The 18,495-nt window shown below is 42.8% G+C and overlaps 1 protein-coding gene across 1 annotated transcript in view; it reads left to right on the plus strand.

The window, feature by feature from the left end:
• LOC126210406 (speckle-type POZ protein-like) overlaps positions 1–18,495 on the plus strand; it is a 517,155-nt gene that overhangs the window by 540 nt on the left and 498,120 nt on the right. The window lies entirely within an intron of this gene.

The following is an 18,495-nucleotide window of genomic DNA, read 5'->3' on the forward strand; positions in this document are numbered from 1 at the left end:
CAACAGCGAGAGAAGATATTAAATAAATATACCTCATTTGTTCAGAAATCTCATTTGTTCATGCTCCTGCATGATAGGCCATACGTACGTCAGACGGTATTGCTATGCAAGTAGCATAACTGGCGGAGTCGGGCGAGACCCACCCGTGGTACACACAGGCGTCAACTTGTTGGGGTAACTGCTTCAGGTCACAGGGCAGTCATAAGAATACTGCGACGGAGCTACGCAACATCGTTGGGTATCAGCGTATCATTGCCTTTGGTATGGTAGAAAGCTCCAGTTGGAATGCCATTTGGTCATCATGTTGCGTATACAGGGTGATTTTTACCACCGTGTAGAAACTCAAGGGATTGATCGATGACAGGGTACGGAACAAGAAAGCTCTAACGAACTTACGTCCGGAAATGAATGATTTCCACGCTAGAGACCATTTATTCAATCATACACTGTTACGAAGACTGCAGTCTAATACTCGCTGTATCACGCACCGACAACTACAGTATGTACTGAAAATGGTTTCCATGTGCCTCAACGCATTCGTCTATAGGCGCAGTAGTGTGCTCCGTTTGTCACGTTCACATCGGCCAGGCTGCATACGAACAGCGTCATAGGCAGGATGAATACGCTGCTTCAGTGTCTCCACATCTGGAATGGACTCTGCGTTCCCCAGTACATCAACCAGATAAGACACGATTGAGATGCGTAAGGACGTTAACGGCAGAGTGGGTTGGAGCCCCATCATGTAGCAGCCACATAACCATTAGACTCATCAATAGCACTTCTTCCAGCAAGACGCCCGCAAGAAATGCCGATAGTTCCGGCCTATTAGGCGACGAGGAAGGAAGACTGGTCCCAAATTATGGCCGACAATTATCCCGCCCCCACGTTCCGGCTGCACCGATGCATGTGATTCGCTGTCACTATACCATGGGCTTTCTGCATACCATCCCACAGATGCCTGTAATGAGAGTTGAAGATACCATTTCACGTAAAGGTGGCGTCATCTGTGAATAGGATGGATGACACAGATCGTGGTTGCCTGGTGAAAATATCGGTGACAAAACTGTTCCCTATGTGGAAAGTCTGTCGCTAATAGGCCCTGCACACACTGTAAGTGATGTTGTTGTTGTTGTGGTCTTCAGTCCTGAGACTGGTTTGATGCAGCTCTCCATGCTACTCTATCCTGTGCAAGCTTCATCTCCCAGTACTTACTGCAGCCTACATCCTTCTGTATCTGCTTAGTGTATTCATCTCTTGGTCTCCCTATACGATTTTTACCCTCCACGCTGCCCTCCAATACTAAATTGGTGATCCCTTGATGCCTCAGAATATGTCCCACCAACCGATCCCTTCTTCTAGTCAAGTTGTGCCACAAACTCCTCTTCTCCCCAATCCTATTCAATACCTCCTCATTAGTTATGTGGTCTACCTATCTAATCTTCAGCATTCTTCTGTAGCACCTCATTTCGAAATCTTCTGTTCTCTGCTTGTCAAAACTATTTGTCGTCCATGTTTCACTTCCATACATGGCTACACTCCATACAAATACTTTCAGAAACGATTTCGTGACACTTAAATCTATACTCGATGTTAACAAATTTCTCTTCTTCAGAAACGCTTTCCTTGCCATTGCCAGTCTACATTTTACATCCTCTCTACTTCGACCATCAACAGTTATTTTGCTCCCCAAATAGCAAAACTCCTTTACTACTTTAAGCGTCTCATTTCCTAATCTAATTCCCTCGGCATCACCCGACTTAATTCGATTACATTCCATTATCCTCGTTTTGCTTTTGTTGATGTTCATCTTATATCCTAATTTCAAGACACTGTCCATCCCGTTCAGGTGCTCTTCCAAGTCCTTTGCTGCCTCTGACAGAATCACAATGTCATCGGCGAACCTCAAAGCTTTTATTTCTTCTCCATGGATTTTAATACCTACTCCGAATTTTTCTTTTGTTTCCTTTACTGCTTACTCAATATACAGATTGAATAACATCGGGGAGAGGCTACAACCCTGTCTCACTCCCTTCCCAACCACTGCTTCCCTCTCATGCCCCTCGACTCTTGTAACTGCCATCTGGTTTCTGTACAAATTGTAAATAGCCTATCGCTCCCTGTATTTTACCCCTGCCACAATCCGAATCTGAAAGAGAGTATTCCAATCAACATTGTCAAAAGCTTTCTCTAAGTCTACAAATGCTAGAAACGTAGTTTTGACTTTCCTTAATCTTTCTTCTAAGATAAGGCGTAAGGTCAGTATTGCCTCACGTGTTCCAACATTTCTATGTAATCCTAACTGAACTTCCCCGAGGTCGACTTCTACCAGCTTTTCCATTCGTCTATAAAGAATTCGCGTTAGTATTTTGCAGCTGTGACTTATTAAACTGATAGTTCGGTAATTTTCACATCTGTCAACACCTGCTTTCTTTGGGATTGGAATTATTATATTCTTCTTGAAGTCTGAGGGTATTTCGCCTGTCTCATACATCTTGCTCACCAGATGGTATAGTTTTGTCATGACTGTCTCTCCCAAAGCCGTCAGTAGTTCTAATGGAATGTTGTCTACTCCTGGGGCCTTGTTTCGACTCAGGTCTTTCAGCGAACTGTCGAACTCTTCACGCAATATCGTATCTCCCCTTTCATCTTCATCTACATCCTCTTCCATTTCCATAATATTGTCCTGAAGTACATCACTCCTGTATAGACCCTCTATATACTCCTTCCACCTGTCTGCTTTCGCTTCTTTGCTTAGAACTGGGTTCCCATCTGAGCTCTTGATATTCATACAAGTGGTTCTCTTCTCTCCAAAGGTCTCTTTAATTTTCCTGTAGGCAGTATCTATCTTACCCCTACTGAGATAAGCCTCTGCATCCTTACATTTGTCCTCTAGCCATCCCTGCTTAGCCATTTTGCACTTCCTGTCGATCTCATTTTTGAGACGTTTGTATTCTTTTTTGCCTGCTTCATTTACTGCATTTCTATATTTTCTCCTTTCATCAATAAAATTCAATACTTCTTCTTCTTCCTACTAGCCCTCGTCTTTTTACCTACTTGATCCTCTGCTGCCTTCACTAATTCATCCCTCAGAGCTACCCATTCTTCTTCTAATGTATTTCTTTCCCCCATTCCTGTCAATTGTTCCCTTATGCTCTCCCTGATACTCTCTGGTTCTTTCAGTTTATCCCGGTCCCATCTCGTTTAATTCGGACCTTTTTGCAGTTTCTTCAGTTTTAATCTACATTTCATAACCAATAGAGTCCACATCTGCCCCTGGAAATGTCTTAAAATTTAAAACCTGATTCCTAAATATCTGTCTTACCATTATATAATTTATCTGATACCTTTTAGTATCTCCAGGGTTCTTCCATGTATACAACCTTCTATCATGATTCTTGAACCAAGTGTTAGCTGTGATTAAGTCGTGCTCTGTGCAAAATTCTACCAGACGGCTTCCTCTTTCATTTCTTACCCCCAATCCATATTCACCTACTATGTTTCCTTCTCTCCCTTTTCCTACTCTCGAATTCCAGTCACCCATGACTATTAAATTTTCGTCTCCCTTCACAACGTGTAAGTGATAACGGTAGTAACAATCGTCATGGAGAATGTCCCACACGGTCGTCTGGCTTACCCCGTACAGGCCAGTCACCTGCCTGGTACAGAGATGGCGGTCGCATTCCACAGTGTTACATTTTCTTCCAACTCTAGTGTCCGATCATTTTGGGTACGTCCTTAATGATTTCCTGCGTCCTAGGTCATGATGTGCGAGAAACAGTAGGAGGATATCATGCATACTGTAACTGCAGCTGCATGGTATTACACTGCAGCTTCTGTAACAAAGAATGATTGAATAAATGGTCTCTGGCATAGGGACCACCCATTTCCAGATATCATTATACTTTTTTTGTTCCTTATCCTCTCATTGATCAACCATTAGAGTTTGTACATGGTAGAAAAAAATTACCTTGTATATTCCATAGACCCTTAGAGTGATAATCTGTCTGTGGAACGCATCGGTAGAATTTTCGCAAAGGTTTACCAACGCACCTTCAGCTGTATTATGTTCCACACCGTAACCTTTCCCATGGCTATTTACTCATAATTTCGTGTACAGACCGACTTCCTCTATTTCCTTCGTGTCTAAGTAAAATCAGTTATGACAGATAAATTCTCCTCAAAGAGTCACGTCCTAAAACTTCACATCAATTTTAAACATTTTTTGGTGTCAACTTTATCAAAATCCGTTCTTGTGTTGCTATATATTCCGTATTTTAGTAACTTGTGTATGATGAGAAACGTATTTTGTTCTACACCATCAATTACTATCATCGTTTTCCCTCGATAAAAATTTCGGAGTAGCCACCTCATTCAAAGAAACTTTTATGCCGTATTTCATTGTGTATCAAAATGAATAAACTTAAATTTTCGTATGTTACTAGTGTTGTGTATTACGTATGCATAGAAAATCTGTGTTTATGTAGTGCTTGTGGCAAGTAAAATGTCGTGTTCGATTGTCTGCATCTGCCGTAAACTAACGATAATTTTCATTTTGTTTTCGACTACAACATCTAAAAATTTCACGAGATTAGTAGCGTTTATAGAAGGTGCTACTGCGGCTATAAAGAAAACATCAATTTGCGTACGGAGTGCTTCAGATCTTAACGATAACTGCCTATACTTGAAGGTTAACTGGTCCAGAACATAAAAAGAACCTGCAGGCTTACTTCAATGACACTTGTTTACTGTTCTGTAAAACATTACACCAGCCACACTGTAGCCCTACTGCGAACACCGTCTTCGAATGTGGGAAGAGTTAGCTGACGTTCACAAGTTAAGATCAGTCGCCTGGAAGCTGCTGTGCATTGGTTTTTCCTGGAGAGTTACCAGCAGTCATTTATCAGATATACCACAGATAGCTGAATTACTATCCATCTCCTGCTGTCGCTTCTACAGGGAGTACATGACCTGTCCCCACTACTCCACTTGGCTGTCAGCAGCTTGTACAGGATGTACATGATCTGTCACCACTCACCCTGTCAGTGGCAGGACTACGTTCCCTGTCTTCCACTGAAACGGAAACTGAGTCACAGAGACTCACTTCAGCTGTTGAGAAACATGGTATGTGCTGTGTCAAGAAGAGGCAAACGCAAAAGGGCAGGATCTATTAACAGCAGGAACTTCAAATGGACGGCGAGTGAAGGTATCCCTTAGGGAAATGGCAAAATGAGATGGGAGGGAACACTAAGTGCACTCAGTTTGTATGGCTAGGAACCTTATTCAGCATGCTAAAGAGGCCATTCAGTCAGCCACTGAGGGCGCGGGGTGCCACCGGTTGATGACTGTGCTCAGCGGCCACACTTGGATCATTCAGCTGGCAGAGAACCTTGAGAAAGCTCATCTAATTTCAGTGAGACTCTCAATTTGCTGCAGTGCAAAACTGTTCGTGCACTATCCGTTCTGAATGGAATGCAACGACTGATTCAAGAGTTCGAAGCTTCTGTGACAAAGCAGGCTGAAATTTCTTGAATCTACATCATAGGGTTGAGTACTACAGGGACGTCCTAAATGGGTCAGGTGCTCAGGTAGCTGACCGGACGCGGAGTGTAAACAACGCTTTTTATATTAGACTACTCTTATGCAGTCCAGATAATGATAGCGACCTGAAAGTGTCAGTATAAGTTCCACAGAAGTGTCCCATACAGGCGACAGTACTACATTTCAACAGATTAACTTCCAGAGCACGGATAACAGCGTGCCGGTGTTCGTAGCTGCCCCAGTAGAGCTCACATAATATTGGGTACAGAAAGCTGGTGAAAACCGGAATTGACAGCCGTGAGATACTGATAAAAATTTCTGTGTGTATCGAAAATATACATGGAGATGGTAAGCCATTTGTCGCATTTCACAGAAAGATCACACCAACCGAAACAAAAACTTAAACTTCATGTGAGACTGTCTGGGCAAGACTCAGTATCAAGGGTGGGCGTTAATGTTGAATCTGGTCCTTGAATCAACTTCTAGACCTACTCCAGTTGCAACCAAAAAGTTATAGAGAAAACCTAAGTTCACCAGTACATAAGTTTCCAAGTCATACTCTCATTGCTGAAGTAGATATTAATTGTGCAACAGTCAATTGGCAAAATGACAATTCTGTAAGAGGTGGGCGAGACAAGACGTTTGGTGAAAAATGTCTAAATGTTACCGTATTCAGCAGCCACAGATGAAGTGTAAGCCCTTCTCCACTATCGGTATGACGGCGACATGTACAAAACTGACTTTGGAGATGAGTATGAATGAGCAACTGCAACATGATGCATTTGTTGAACGTTTTGCTGCACAGTTGTTTTATATTTGGAATGGGAGAATAATAACCGATAAATCCACACACTGTATCACATTGCCAACGAATTTCCACAAAGTCCGAGCAATCACATACAAAATGATCTTCCAATTTTTCGAAATATCCCACAGAATTTTAAAAAGATCGTTAGACATTTTGTACTCAAATACTGCTTTAGAGATATTTCTTCCTATTGAATTAGTTGGATCAACCATTTCAAATTAGCTACATAATTAATTTTTATGTAAAGGGGCCAAGAAACAAGAGCACTAATAAAAACCTACAAACTAATAATTTGAAAGTAAAATTTAATAATTTCATTGCCTACAAAACTGAATAAAATGATGATGCATGTGGCCAGGCCAGGAGACCCATTTGTGCAGAGTGCAGCGACCTGTTGCAAGGTATTTCAGCTGAAGCCACTTTGGCGACTGCGTGTCAATGTAGATGAAATGATGGTGAAGTCAACACAACAACCAATCTCTGAGTGGAGAAAATGTCAGCTACGCTGCACTGACCACATTTTTTTACCACATTCCTCACATTCCTTACTACACCTAGGCCTACAAAGTAAAAGAAGCCAATGGTATCGCCACTGTTACCCTAAACTTAATAAGAAGCATCCTCCACCCCGAAAAAAAAAACAAATAATCTCCACCACTTCATGTGTAGGCCCCAGTCAGTAAGACACCATTAACATCCACCATCTCTTTTTTTTTTTAGCCATCTCTGTTGCACCAACAAATCCTCACAAAGACATCACCTTCAACATCACTGGGAGAAAAGCTGGCTGGTGGAGATGTATTTGTAGATCACTGATGCTTATCTCTTCACAAGTGTGTATAAATAACTGCTGTGGGAATCGGTTCTGTAAAATGGAGGAAAGAAACGTATGTCAGATGCTTGTGGTATGGGTGATCCAGCTACAAGGGTTGTTGCAGGAAGTGCTCTGAAGAAATTTCGATTAATATCGTTGGTACTTAGGGTTGTTCAAAACTTCACACTGTTGGTCGTTAAGGTATTTCCAGAAATTGAGAGATGATTTGTCACTACCACCTGACAGGTAGTGGACAGTGTGTCCACGAATCCAGGTTACTGAGTAGATCTTAGTCCATAGAAAATAGTCCATACCTGGGAAGAGAATCATTTGTGCCGTGATGATGTCAGGAGTCATGCATGAGATGAACATCAACATCTGGTGGACCAAAGGCTAAACATCACTCGCATCGCTTAGATGGCCGTCGTTGTACTCCACATGTGGTACATAATGGCGATGCCACCAGATGTATCTGGTAGAGACACTTCTTTCATACTTGCTTACCACTAACAGTCATGTATCAGGTGGACTGAATATCTGACATGAGCATAGGGGTCTGCACTTCCCTCCACACTGAATTCCACCAGAAGAGGTGGTATGTTTTCTCAGTTATATTCGGTGAAAGGTGCGATTGCAGCAAGGCATACACTACCTAGGCCACTGCTAGATGTGGAGGGGGAAGCGGGGTCTGGATGTAGCTGTATTCAAGAAAGAAATAGCATAAGTAGGGAAAAGGTGCTGCGACATATGTCAGTGGCTCTGTAGCAACGAGAGAGCTTGGGCTAAGGGTCCTCTCAATAGGCTGGTGACGCAAGTCAGAATACGTTGCCACATCTTGACATGCAAGCTAGTAAAGAGGCTCCTCGAAGTAGGAGCTGACAGACATTGAGGCCTCCTTTGCCCTTCATAAGTGTGAGGAACTCATAGCTGACCTTTAACAACATGCCTTGACTCATAATTGATGGCAGAATGGGAAAGTCTGGGCCATGTGCAGGATTTGCGATGTGACATAAATGTTTGCATAGCACGTCCATAGCAGCAAGCCCACAGTTCAGAGTTGATGGTCAAGGAGGTCTGGCCAGATCTAGCATAATACTTGCCTACTGTTAAGGTCTGTAGATCACCAGAAATCGCCCATTAAATCAATACCTAGATATGTTGTCATGCCACAGACCTGCACGGGAGTGACACATTCAGTGGGCAGCCCATGTACTATAGGTAGTGTACGACATTTGGTAAATGTTAATGACGCTACTGATCGAGTATGGTACCATCCCACCCACTCCATTGCTGCTTTAACAACGTTGCTGTAGCGCAGGTGGATGACCAGGCCTCCCACCTAGGCCATGGAACAAAAAGTGTGGGTGCCAAGAGTCATTGAAGTGTTGGCAGACGCAGCAAAGTAACAGTTCTATGGTGCCAACTGTAATTAGGCTGTTTAGGTTTTTATATTGGTAACGCCACGTAGCGCTCTGTATGAAAATCACTGGCTGTGCTGTGTGCAATCTGCGGCTAGTTTGCATTGTTGTCTGCCATTGTAGTGTTGGGCAGCTGGACGTGAACAGCGCGTAGCGTTGTGCAGTTGGAGGTGAGCCGCCAGCAGTGGTGGATGTGGGGAGAGAAATGGCGGAGTTTTGAAATCTGTAAGACTGGATGTCATGAACTGCTATGTATATTATGATTTTTCAACACTATTAAGGTAAGTACATTGTTTGTTCTCCATCAAAATCTTTCATTTGCTACTATGCCTATCAGTAGTTAGTGCCTTCAGTAGTTTGAATCTTTTATTTAGCTGGCAGTAGTGGCCGTACAGGACCAGGATAGATGGTATAAGACGACCATGGTACATAATCCAAGATGTCGTGTCCCAGAGCTGTCTGGGAATTCCATGTTCTGGGTCTTCACTGCCAGATACGAGTGATCAACCCTATCAAAGTCCTCGCTGGAATAAAAGGAGGCCATGAGTACCATCATGCACCATGTCTGCTAGAAGGAAATCATGTCACAGTATCGACATAAGGAAGACCAGAAGTTGTAATTACCTCATGATGACGCCTAGTTGTGATATACCACAAAGCAGGCAACACTTTTCAAGCTCGCTTCCAAAAGCCAGTGTAGATCTTCATGTCAAAGTTCATGCAAGACAGAGGCCGATAGTCACTGACGCTAGTTCCTCTGTTTGGTTTATCAACAGAATCAAGCAACCATAAAAGGAAGCCAGGAGGATGCAGGATGTCCACAAGGCCCCCATGAGCTGTTGACATTCAAGAAAATGTTGGTGAGACACATTCAATTTCCAGGGGCCTCGCCCATGCCATACCATCTGGCATTGAAAGGTGACAGTACCTGATAGGAAAAGCTAATGAGCCATGTTTAAGTGACTTGTTTGCCCCAAACATTGGAGCTTGAGAGATAGTTACGGTCTATGTGGCTCGAGGAGTGGCATATATGGTGTGTGAAACCCTTCCTATCGACATGTACATATTCACACGCATCAGTGAATCGAAGGGTGATTCCGATCGTGGAGAGGGCCACACATAGAGTGTAGTGTGGCAGTTGGCCCTTAGGGACGTCGATGTAGTTAAAATCACCACCGAAAATGAAGTCATCCTGATGCCCATCAAGAGTGGCATGAAGGCATCCTGAAAGAAGGAGACCACTCTCCATGATGGCCCAATCCGGAGGGTGTGTAGATGTTTATGGATCTGGTGCTATAAAGAGTGTACGCAATTCTGCACCCGCCAAGGAGAAAAGTGATGTCTTTGGTAATTAAGCCATCAAAGAAAAGAGCGCCATGCCACTGCCAGTGCCAGATGTGTGGGTGATGTGTGTGTTGCATTCGAAAGGCTCTACAAAATCCCTGACATAGTGTAGTGTGCCCTTCTCCTCGGGGTTCTGCCGTGAAAAATATAAAATAAAAAATCTGATTGGGTTTGGAATCTTGGTGGTTTGAGTTACGGATAAGGCGGACTTGAGATCGTGCTGTAATTTGACCGTGCATGGCAGACCGGGTCGGCAACACTACAAAAAGCGACTGTACGGAAATAGCATCAGAAACTAATTGAAATTTACCTTATAATCTTGTTAGATACGCATTATTAATTACAATGTAGTCTTCATGGCTGTCCTCGTAATTTCTCTCGTAGGACGACCCGTCTTTCACTTTTCTCTGTCTGTTGAAAACTTCTTCAAGTTGCCACTGTCATGATCAGTTTACAAATTTGATGATAACCACCTCGAATCACTATTGAAACAACCTCGCTTTGTAATGTAATTTTAATTTCCACCCAAAAGCACGTTCAACACATCGCCGAAAAATACACGTCTTTCGTATGAAGACAAGAGAGAGAGAGTGTAATCAATTAGTTGTTAAAAACAAAAACCTACGCAAAAGTAAAAAAGACGAACAAAATTATTTATAAAAATCGGTCCTTGGCGCAGCGCTCTTCTGCGTGCGCGATCGTAAATTATATCTTTGTATTGGCGGAGGCGCGGAAGTCAAAGTACCATTACAATAGGTCTCCTGAAGGATGGCTATGTCTGTATTTGCTGTGTTCAGTGTATCCTGTAACATCGTCAGTTTATGCTCCACATGGATGTTATTGACGTTGAGCATGGCCTGTCGGTACTGTTGACTTCCCATGTCTACCTGGAATGTGATATTCACTCTGTGAGTAGCTGTCTGGGATGTACCACCATCCATAGTGGTGTTGTTGCTCTGCCCAGTACCTCCATCAGGACATTATCTTTTGTGGTACAAGGTGGTAGTATGGTGTCATCCTCTACCTTATATGCCCAGAAGCTCATTAGTACAGATACTGTGTCGTTTGGTGGGTCGTCTACTGTACACACAAGTGAAGTTGGTATCACAAGAGGGAATTCATGTGGGATGAGCCACTGTGTTACTATGACATGAAGCATTTGTAGGCCAAGGTGACAGAGGAATTTGCGACAGCGAACATTTGATTGTCATCATGTAGCCTTTTGTTGAAGGTAATCATCTAAGTGTCATGTTTCCACTTCTGGCGCTTCCTACATGCAGCTCAGATTTAAAATGGTAGCAGTTGTCTGTTGACTCAATGCCCAATGGAAGGAAGGCAGAAGTCGCTACAACACTAGGTGCCTTTTCTGTATTGTTGCCATCAGTACTAGGCAGGAGAGTTCTCCCCACATTAACAACTCTGGTTGCACTGATGTGACAAGTGACGGATCAGTCACTGTGACGGCGGTCTTCGTTTGTAATGGATCATGTGAGTTGTGCTGAAGATCGTGCGGTGACCACAGCATAGGTCACAGGATGGACAGTGGACGTCGCAATGGGGGCAGTGTCGTTGAGTGGTGTCTCTCTAAGCTGGCGTCAGAGACAGTTCTGGCGGAATGTCCTTCCTAGTTACAGCAAGAACAGGCGTGGGGCTGCCTGTCATATGTGATGATGGCCCTCCATCGTCCTATAACCAGGTATAATGGCACATGCTTCACTAATTCAATTTTCAGTTAATGGACACTGTAGAGAAAAGAATAGGTATCAAAGGTTTTCCATTTGTCGGCCTGGTGATTGAGTACATTGGCATATGGCTTGGAAGTCAACATGACGATGTCTGGCGGGACCTCAAATGGAAGGTCAAAGACATTGATCGAATGGAGGCCTCTACATGTCCGTCAGGTTGAGGTGTTGCACGTGCTGATTCTCTTGACACAAAGCGCTGAGCGTTTTCAGTATCAACCTAGGCCTTTGCTTTTGAATCCGGGAAGTGGGAGGCATTAAAGATGAAAGTATTATACTTGTCACCAAGAGTGATAATCTGCTTCCTAATTTTCTTATCTGACAAGGTTTAGAAATAGAAAACAAACTAGCTCTTATTAAATATTGCGCTAAAATTAAGTCTTAACACAGAAAAGAAATATTTAAATACAGGTACTGTAGACTGAGGTGAAGTAAGTGAACTAAGGGAACAGTCTCTCTCTTCTATCGTAGGCAGTTGGCACAGTTCGGAAATGGAGCCTGAACTTAAGTAACAGAACTTCTAGCCGTGTCCTCCTATAGCATTCCTTTCCCTCAACAGTATTTGTCGATACCAGTGTTTTTTTCCGAATTTAGGACAGGTCAGTATTATCTCAGTTGCTTTTCTGAAAACTTTCAGATAAGGTATGTTATATTTCGAGCTAAAATTTACGAAAAGGAACTATTTTATTAAGATATTTTAGTTTTGATGTCATAGCCGATACGTACTCGTTCTGGATATATAGTTAAAATAATTTTTTTGCAAACACTTCAAATTGCTAATTATTGGCACACTTAAAATTTCAATAATTAATTACGTACCCCTGTACTGTTTACTTTATTTCTTTCTGGATTCATTTATCAAATAGCAATATAAATTAATAATGTAAATAACACTACAAGGAATTCATTTGTTAAGAAAAGTGGTAAAACGTTTGGAATATTATTATTTCCGCAGAGTAAGAGCGTCGTAAGCATGCCTCTAATGTGATTGGAGGTATTTTTGTGCGAATCATTTAATTTCGGCCTTGTTAAGGTGAAAAATCAAAATACTGTATGATACACTAAAATCTGAGAAAATGTATGTACATATAAAAAAATTTTTTTTTTTCGGCCGGCCGGAGTAGCCGTGCGGTTCTAGGCGCTACAGTCTGGCGCCGAGCGACCACTACGGTCGCAGGCTCGAATCCAGCCTCGGGCATGGATGTGTGTGATGTCCTTAGGTTAATTAGGTTTAATTAGTTCTGAGCTCTAGGCGCCTGATGACCTCAGAAGTTGAGTCGCATAGTGCTCAGAGCCATTTTGAACAAAAAATTTTCCGACAACAATATTCAAATTTATTTGGTTTAAACCAACCGCGAGGACCTGATCTGAAATTTTTATCTTCAAGAATCAGCCCCCTAGACAAGAATAACTGGAGCCAACTCAACATGGCAAGCTAAACATACTAGAAAGCTTATTGTCAAATTTGCGCGTCTCAAATCCTGATAAAAAACTTTGCTTAATGTGGATAATATATGGAAAGAGAAGGAGGGGTGAGATTACAAACTGACGGAATGGTTTCAGTCTTCCAGTCTGATGCCGTCCGCACAGTCCACCATTAGGATGTCAGGACTAAGGAGACTTAGGTCCTGGGAGTCGGCTGTACTCAGTATCGAGGGAGGGGAAATTCGTTCTCAGGGATTCTAATTTCCAATATGTAGGGGAATGCAGAAGTAAATGAACTACATGTTAGTAAGAGAAAGGACACTTCTAACAGATCCTTTCTCAGAATAGTTCATTTTAACTGGTTCGTTCATGAACTGCGGATCCCTAAACATACCTATTCATCGATGTCGGTGCCGTCAACTTCTGCGTTTAAAAGAAAGTATCAGGCGAAGCGACTGTATTTCTATGTGTTGATACTGCAATGAATCAGAATGAAGTTCTTAAAAATTCAATGAAGTTCCTGAATTCATTGATTTGCCAGGCTTTTCGCTGCACGGTTTAAATCTGAAAAATTGCTTGGCTGTCATTCCTCTTCGAAACATAAAGAAACTACGATTTTGCAGCGGTACCACGTTGTCTGCAAAAAACAATGATAATATCATTGAAGCCACAATGTTGAATGGGAGCATGGCAGGAGAAGATATACCGCTGCCACGCATCCCAATGGTCCCAGCAGATATGCCGTTCAAGTTGAGAGGTTTGCTGTTCCCGATGCGTCTCACGTTTTCAGAGACCACCAACAAAGCGCCGGCCGAAGTGGCCGAGCGGTTCTAGGCGCTTCAGTCTGGAACTGCGCGACCGCTACGGTCACAGGCTCGAATCCTGCCTCGGGCATGGATGTGTGTGATGTCCTTAGGTTAATTAGGTTTAATTAGTTCTGAGCTCTAGGCGCCTGATGACCTCAGAAGTTAAATCGCATAGTGCTCAGAGCCATTTAACTTCCTACATGTAGACGGACATACATGGTCCAAGGTGTATAAGGACAGATATTTCTATCGGTGACTGAGAACGGTCTACTAAACAATACTATATCAGTACTTACACTATTTGCAGACTAATAATTATACCTGTTAGCATTTGCAAGTACATATGGCACAAACAAGTAATTAAAAATGTAGCTTCCTGTGGTCAGTAGGTCAGGTCCTGAAGTGTGGATGCATAGAGGCGAAAAGAAAGTTTGTAGCGACAGGGGTAGTCCACTTTGAGGTATAATTACGTGCAGTACGTAAAATATATAAAAATCTAGACATGGTTCCTAAATACTTAAATGCCTATACAAGTAAAGTTAATCCTATTAATCTTTAAATTCTGTGTCAGAAATCTTTAACTTTGTGTCAGAAAAATCTGGTAACAAACAGAGGTAATATGTATGCAGCAGAGACGTCTGTCGTTACTCAGGATTGATACCAGGTATTATAGATAAATCGTAGTGAATTAATAAAATTCACACAACAGTATAGTGTTCACTGACCCCCCAGTGGCAGAAACCCCAAAGGAGGAAAGTAAGGGAAGAATTGTGAGTGCATTTTGAGCATCGAGGAACACGATCTGTAGTCTCCAGACAGACTTGCATAGAGAGCAAAACGACTTTACAACCCCTCTTCCGTGGCGACCAAATTGTTTTGACATGGAATACGACGACCGTGGTGCAGTATAGCCCGCCGTTCTCAGTGGGGGGTAGTGTATCACCTCTGCCGTAGGTGTGGCGGCCATAGGGAGACATCAGAGAAGAACATTTAATGACTAAGCACTGTCCGTTGTGTGTGGCTATACGTACAAAGGGACTTAACCACCGAAATGTTTGACAGAAAAGAAAATATAAAGGTTTTCCGTGTGGCTACAAATGTGTGAAAGGGAAAGTCAACAGGCAATGCACGAAAGATGTGTATGTGTGTATGCAGTCATTCTGTACACTTGCTTCAATATGGCCTACGTGTACAAGGGAAGTCCATGGTGTAAGCTGCTCTGAATCAACAGCTTAAATGTCCAAACCCCACCTTTGTTAAGCCTTTAGCGACAGGTAGACGCGAGTGGATATTTCGTCCAGGCAACCCCTTTCCATGGTCGTAGCCTTCGCACACGGCTCAGCTCCAGAAACAGGTGTTCCTCCTGCGGCAGTGCGTGTCTGCGACCAATCACTGGCACTGAGGACAGTTGACGGTGATCAAGGACAGCGACAGGTCATGCATAAAGCACGCCAGTGGCGAGACGCAATCAGTACCTTCACTGGACGATAACAGCGGTGAAGTCACTGATGACTGTGCCACTAAAGCAAAGTTATTAAACACGGTTTTCCGAAACTCCTTCGCCAAAGAAGACGAAGTAAATATTCCTGAATTCCAATGAAGACCAACTGCCAAGATGATAAACATAGAAGTAGACATCCAGGTTATAGTAAAGCAGCTTAAATTAATTAATAAAGGCAAGGCTTCCAGTCCAGATTGTATAGCAGCCAGGTTCCCATCAGATTATTCTCATTCTATTTAGGAATTATATTCAACCGCTCGTTCACAGAGAGTTCCATACCTAAAGACTGGAAAACTGCTCAAATCACACCAATACCCAAAAACGGAAGTAGGAATAATCCGCTGAATTACAGGCCCATATCACTAACGTCGATTTCCAGTAGGGATTTGGAACATATACAGGGTGTTACAAAAAGGTACGGCCAAACTTTCAGGAAACATTCCTCACACACAAAGAAAGAAAATATGTTATGAGGACATGTGTCCGCAATCGCTTACTTTCCATGTTAGAGCTCATTTTATTACTTCTCTTCAAATCACATTAATCATGGAATGGAAACACACAGCAACAGAACGTACCAGCGCGACTTCAAACACTTTGTTACAGGAAATGTTCAAAATGTCCTCCGTTAGCGAGGATACATGCATCCACCCTCCGTCGCACGGAATCCCTGATGCGCTGATGCAGCCCTGGAGAATGGCGTATTGTATCACAGCCGTCCACAAAACGAGCACGAAGAGTCTCTACATTTGGTACCGGGGTTGCGTAGACAAGAGTTTTTAAATGCCCCCATAAATGAAAGTCAAGAGGGTTGAGGTCAGGAGAGCGTGGAGGCCATGGAATTGGTCCGCCTCCACCAATCCATCGGTAACCGAATCTGTTGTTGAGAAGCGTACGAACACTTCGACTGAAATGTGCAGGAGCTCCATCGTGCATGAACCAGATGTTGTGTCGTACTTGTAAAGGCACATGTTCTAGCAGCACAGGTAGAGATCCCGTATGAAATCATGATAACGTACTCCATTGAGCGTAGGTGGAAGAACATGGGGCCCAATCAAGACATCACCAACAATGCCTGCCCAAACGTTCACAGAAAATCTGTGTCGATGACGTGATTGCACAAATGCGAGCGGATTCTCGTCAGCCCACACATGTGACGGTGAATCGAGGAAGTACAGTACATACTGACGAAACTAAAGTGAGCTCTAACATGGAAATTAAGCGTTTCCGGACACATGTCCACATAACATCTTTTCTTTATTTGTGTGTGAGGAATGTTTCCTGAAAGTTTAGCCGTACCTTTTGTAACACCCTGTATATGTTCGAACATTATGAATTACCTCAAAGAAAACGATTTATTGACACATAGTCACCTTGGATTCAGACAATATTGTTCTTATGAAAAACAGCTAGCTCTTTATACTCATGAAGTAATGAGTAATGGGGGCAAGTGACAGGGGATTTCCAGAAGACTTTCGGTAGCATTCCTCGTAAGTGTCTCCTAACCAAACTACATGCCTATGTCATATCGCCTCAGTTGTGCTACTGGTTTCTTGATTTCCTGTCAGAAAAGTAACAGTTCGTAGTAATAGACAGAAAGACATCGAGTAAAACAGAAGTTATACCTGGCGTTCCCCAAGGAAGTGTTATAGGCCCTCTATTGTTTCTGATCTATATTAACGGTATAGGAGACAGTCCGAGTAGCCGTCTTTAGATTACTTGCAGATGATGCTGTCATTTACCGTCTTGTAAAGTTATCAGATGACGAAAGTGAATTGCAAAATAATTTAGATAAGATAGCTGTATGGTGTGAAAAGTGACAATTGACCCTGAATAAAGAAGAGTGAAGTTATTCACATGAATACTAAAAGAAATCCGCTAAATTTCGATTACGCGATAAGTCACACAAAACTGAAGCATGTAAATTCAATTAAATACTTAGGGATTAAAATTACAAATAACATAAATTGTAACGATCACATAGCTAATGTTGTGGGTAGAACAAACCAAAGACTACGATTCATTGGCAGAACACTTTGAAGTTGCAAAAGTTCTACTAAATAGACTGCTTACACCACGCATGTCCGCCCTGTTCTGGAGTATTTCTGTGCAGTGTGGGCTCCGCATTCGGTGGGACTGACGGATAACATCGAGAAAGTTCAAAGAAGGACAGCTCGTTTTGTATTATCGTGAAATAGGGGAGATAGTGCCACAGACATGACACGTGGATTGAAATGGCAGTCATCAAAACAAAGGCACTTCGTTGCGACGGGATCTTCTCATGAAATTTCAATCACCAGTGTTCTCCCCCGACCGCGAAAACATTCTGTTGGCGCCCACCTACATAGAGAGAAATGATCATCATGATAAAATACAAGAAATCTGGGCTCGCACAAAAAAAATTTAAGTGCTCGTTTGAAGGTGGTTCATTGAACCTTCTGCAAGGCAGTTTGTTGTGAGTAGCAGAGTAATCACGCAAATTTTTATGGAGATATAGACCTTGCAGCAGCAAGAATTAACGACCAGCCCCATGCATCCTTCCATCGCCCATGTGTTCTAGGTGTCCAGGCATCGCCATTGCAAGCCAGCTGGCACCCTCGAAAAGGATCCACAGGTAGTGACACGATCTGCCTCCCTCACTCCTTGTGTTTCTTACGAACTACACCCTGGCTGTCAATTCTATGCACCCGTTTCAATGGTATCTGTATGCGATAGCTCTGTAGTTAGCAAAGGAACGCTATCCATGGAAGTAACACAGACAATGGTTGCGTGAAGACTGCTCCTGCGACAAACGGGTAGTTGTGGTGACCTGGTTTTCCAGCAGACTTATACTCTCCTGTCCTGCACTCACAGCACTGCGTTCATTTTCATTCGTAGTTGTGTGTTGCCTTCCAAAGTTGAAGAAAGTGTATTTGCCTAAGGTGAAAGATGTAAGAGCAAGACACTGGCGTAAGTTTATGATTATATGGTTTAGTAAGGAAATGCAAAATCTACGCTTCTAGTATTTGTAAGCTTAGAGAAAGCTCTTGACTATGTTGGCTGGAATACTCTCCTCCAAATTCTGAACCTGGCAGGGGTAAAATACAGGGAGCGAAGGGC

This window comes from Schistocerca nitens, chromosome 10, assembly GCF_023898315.1.
Source record: "Schistocerca nitens isolate TAMUIC-IGC-003100 chromosome 10, iqSchNite1.1, whole genome shotgun sequence".
NCBI classification, from domain to species: domain Eukaryota; kingdom Metazoa; phylum Arthropoda; class Insecta; order Orthoptera; family Acrididae; genus Schistocerca; species Schistocerca nitens.